Here is a 4,483-nt window from a genome sequence, read left to right on the forward strand (position 1 = left end):
TTTTTTTTTTTTTTTTTTTTTTTTTACTTTTTTGTGTTCTTTATTGGTGAGTTCACTGTTTCAAATGGCCCCTAAGCACAGTGCCAGTGCCGTCTAGTGCTACTAAGCACGAGAAGGCTGTGATGGGCCTAATGGAGAAGACATGGGTGCTCCATAAACTTCATTCAGGCATGTGTTAGAGTGCTGTTGGCCAGAGTGCAATGCTCATGAATCAATAATACACTTTAAATAAGGTGTTTTTAAACAGAAACACACATAGAACAAGGTTATGTGTCGACTGATTGGGGAATGTGTTGTGACCGGGGGCTCATGGGAACCTATCCCATATTTCTCCTAGGAGCAATGTTTCATTATTCCCTAATTCAGTGTTCACAGACATTTTATAGTACATAACTACGATACTGTGAATAAGGAGAATCAACTGTGTATATTTTACGCTGTTTAGAAATCGCTGCCCAGCGAGATTTCCAGAGGTTGGGTGGGACTGAGAAGATGGTAATAAAGGCAGTTGATAACTAGGCATGCAGAGGAGGGAAGTGGAGTGGGCCCCGCAAGGTAGGCTCCACCTAAGGCCATAGAAACTGGTGAGAAAGGAAGGACGATGGCTGCAGGGCATTACAGGACGTTCCACAGGCAGGGTGGTGGCACCGTGCAAGGCATGGCCACTGGGGCTGTGCCTCCAGCAAAGATGGGCATTCAGACATGTCCCAGGGCAGTCCATTCAGGGTCTTATGGAGATCACTGGATGAGGCGGGCATGGTGGGGTGGGCTTTGGCTGTAAATGAGTTTTTTTCTGACCCTATTTCCTGCATTTCTTCGGCTTCTGTTCTAATAAATGTTTAATGATACTGTCATTTGGATGTGGTGATGGTAATGCTACAGCTTTATGTGGCCCTCAAACCATTCACACAGCCTTTCTTCTATCCCTAATATATAGGACTAAGTTACTGGTAAACTTCCCGGTTGTAATGTAGAACAATTCAAGGACAAAGAGGTTAATATCATTGTTCATTCATTCTTTCATTCATTCAGAAAGCGTTCTTCAATGACTACTAGTACGATGTCTTATGCTAGGCTTTGGAGATTGTTAGGATAGGTTAGTAACAAGCACTACATTAGAGGCTCAACACAACAAAATTGTGTTTCTTGTGTGTATGCTTCATGTTCAACAGAGGGTTTTGGTGGGGGCTCTGCTCCATAGAATCATTCAAGAACCCAGCCTGCGCCATCTGAACATACGGCCCCCTTAGTCACTGACCTGAGGAAGAGAATGTTAGGAAGTCCTACAAGAACGATCAGATGCTTCAGCATAGAGGTAACCTGATCACTTCCACTCATACCCCTGTTCAGCAGAACAAGGAGAAAGGCATTTGTACTCTTTCCATGTGCCCAGAGCAGTGGAGAATCAAGTAAGTGTAAATACTAGCATCTTATACATGGATGCAAAATAGTTCTTCCCTCCAGATGCTCAAGGTTGGATGATGTGCACCCACCAAACCAAACAAAGCAAAACAATGAGTATAACCTGGTGTAATCAGTACTCCATTCTTCCAGTGGCTCAGAAAAAAACCAAAAACCAAAAAACCCCAACAAACCTTGGCATCATCCTTGTGTGTCTCCCTCAGACCCCACCTGTGATGTGTTAGCAAATCCCGTTGGCTCTGTGTTTAACCAGCCATTTTCTGAATATATCCAGAATAAGATCACATCTCACCATTTTCGCTGTTGTCACCATCCTCACTATCATCCAAGCTCCCGGCATCTCCTTCCTGAATGTTCCCATAGCCTCCTACCTGGCCTCCCTTCTTCTGCCCTTACTAACAGCAGCCAGAGTGAAAGTGTTTGAAACATAAGTCAGATCATGTGCTCTTCTGCCCCAAGCCCTCCAGTGGTACCCCATGAACTTCAGAGTAAAATCGGAATTTTAAAATGGTCTTCATGTCTCTTCTTGACACCATCTTCATTACCTCTCTGACCTCATTCGCTACAGTTTTCTATCAATCTGCCCCAGAGCCAGTGGCAATCTTGCTTCTATTTGCTTTTCATTTCACTTTCACTTCTTGCTTTCTTACCAGAAACACTTCTGCATGAGCTTTTGTACTGGCTCTTCCTCTGTGGGAATGTTTTTCTCCCAGACCGCCTCATGGTTCAGTCCCTTACTGCTTTTAAATCTTTGCGTAAATGTCACCATCTCAAGGAGATCAGATTTCAAATTGCAGTCCCCACCTCTGCCAGCATCCCTAATCTCCCTAACTTGGTTCTCCCTTTTCCTTTCTCATAGTATTAATACCTTGCTAAGGTGCCATAAAACTTACAGTTGACTGGCCGGGCGTGGTGGTTCATGCCTGTAATCCCAGCAGTTTGGGAGGCCGAGGCAGGTGGATCATGAGATCAGGAGATCGAGACCATCCTGGTTAACACGGTGAAACCCTGTCTCTACTAAAAATAAAAAAAATAGCTGGGTGTGGTGGTGGGTGCCTATGGTCCCAGCTACTTGGGAGGCTGAGGCAGGAGAATCGCTTAACTAGGGAGGCAGAGGTTGCAGTGAGCCGAGATCACATGACTGCACTCCAGCCTGTGCGACAGAGTGAGACTTTGTCTAAAAAAACAAAAAACAAAAAACACCAAACAAACAAACAAACAAACAAAAAACCTTACAGTAGACCCTTGAACCACATTGGTTTGAGCTGCAAGGGTCACTTATATGCAGATTCTCTTCCACCTCTGCTATCCCTGAGACACCAAGACCAACCCCTCTTCCTTCTCCTCCTCAGCCTACTCAAGATGAAGATGATGAGGATGAGGACTTTGATGATGATCCATTTTCACTATGAATAGGAAATTTATTTTCTGTTTCTTATGATTTTTTTCATCGTCTAGTCAATGCTGATTTTATTTTTTTCTCAATGATTTTTAAATAACATTTTCTTTTTTCCAGTTTACTTTTATTGTAAGAATACAGAATATAATACCTATAACAAACAAAATATGTGTTAATCAACTGTTTATGGTAAGGTCTCTAGTCAACAGTAGGCTCTTAATAGTTAAGTTTTGGGGAAGTCAAAAGTTTTACACAGATTTTCAACTGTGTAGGGAAGGGTGTCAGTGCCCATAATCCCTGTGTTGTTCAAGGGTCAACTGTATTATGTTTTTGTCTAGAATGTAAGTCTAGAGGGCTAAGCATTTTATGATGTAGCCTTGGTACACCAACACAATACAAAAATGGCCTAATATCTAAGAGGCACTTGGCAAATATTTGTTGAATGGGCCTATGAATAGAACCAAGAACAGGTCACAGTGGTGGTATAGAGGAGGGACATTTAATACGGACTGAAGGAGACAACACCTGTGCTAAGGGTCGAAGGAAATGTAGGTGTGAGCCAGGCAAAGAATGGGCAGAAGGTGTTTTTTAGCCCAAATTCATTCATTGGTAGGCCAAGAATTCATTGTCAGTAATCTCTGGGTCTCCCGTTGAGAAGAACAATGATTGTGTTACTCAGTTCTTATGCTACTAATAAAGACATACCCAGGTCTGGTTAATTTGTATAGAAAAAGAGGTTTAATGAACTCACAGTTCCACATGGCTGGTGAGGAGGCCTCACAGTCATGGTGGAAGGCAAAAGAGGAGAAAGGCATGTCTTACATCGTGGCAGGCAAGAGGGAGCTTGTGCAAGGGAACTCCCTTTCATAAAACCATCAGATCTCATGAGACTTATTCACTATCATGAGAACAGCATGGGAAAGACTCACCCCCATAATTCAATTACCTCCTACCAGGTCCCTCCCACAACATGTGGGAATTATGGGAGCTACAATTCAATATGAGATTTGAGTGGGGACACAGCCAAACCATATCAATGATGCTAAGTCAACACATTGGTAACACTCAGACAGGTAACTGGATCACTGAGTCTCCATGTGGGTTGACATAAGACTGTGCCCTTTTCTGTAATGGAAAATATTTGAGCCTTAGGGCTTCTCAGAAGGGTTTTGTGAGGGGTTTGCTGTCATTCTTAGTCAAGCTTTCAGGACAGCCTGCTGCGCTTAAGTTCATGCGCTTTTTCTCTTGGTTTTTCTTCCAATTTCGATGTGTTTACCTTTATAATTTTAATGTGATTTTTAGAACAGAGACCATTTGGTCAGGAAATTTGTATTCCTTCTCATTATGCATTTCTTCATGCAGATAAGGGCACAGTGTGATGTTTTTGTTTAAAATAACATTTTAACTTTTTATGTGGATGTTATGCTCAAATTACGCCTTTTCTTTATATCAACTTTTTTTTTGGAGAAGCGAATGTATCTAGCATTGAAAAAAAATGTGCATTTTGGCCGGGCGCGGTGGCTCACGCCTGTAATCCCAGCACTTTGGGAGGCTGAGGCAGGTGGATCACAAGGTCAAGAGATCGAGACCATCCTGGTCAACATGGTGAAACCCCGTCTCTACTAAAAATACAAAACATTAGCTGGGCATGGTGGCGTGTGC

At 42.8% G+C, this 4,483-nt stretch overlaps 1 protein-coding gene across 7 annotated transcripts in view; it reads left to right on the forward strand.

The window, feature by feature from the left end:
- The window catches only part of DISC1 (DISC1 scaffold protein), a 368,084-nt gene that overhangs the window by 57,929 nt on the left and 305,672 nt on the right, over positions 1 to 4,483 (forward strand). The window lies entirely within an intron of this gene.

The sequence above is a fragment of the Cebus imitator genome, unplaced genomic scaffold (assembly GCF_001604975.1).
Source record: "Cebus imitator isolate Cc_AM_T3 unplaced genomic scaffold, Cebus_imitator-1.0 Scaffold42, whole genome shotgun sequence".
Taxonomy (NCBI): domain Eukaryota; kingdom Metazoa; phylum Chordata; class Mammalia; order Primates; family Cebidae; genus Cebus; species Cebus imitator.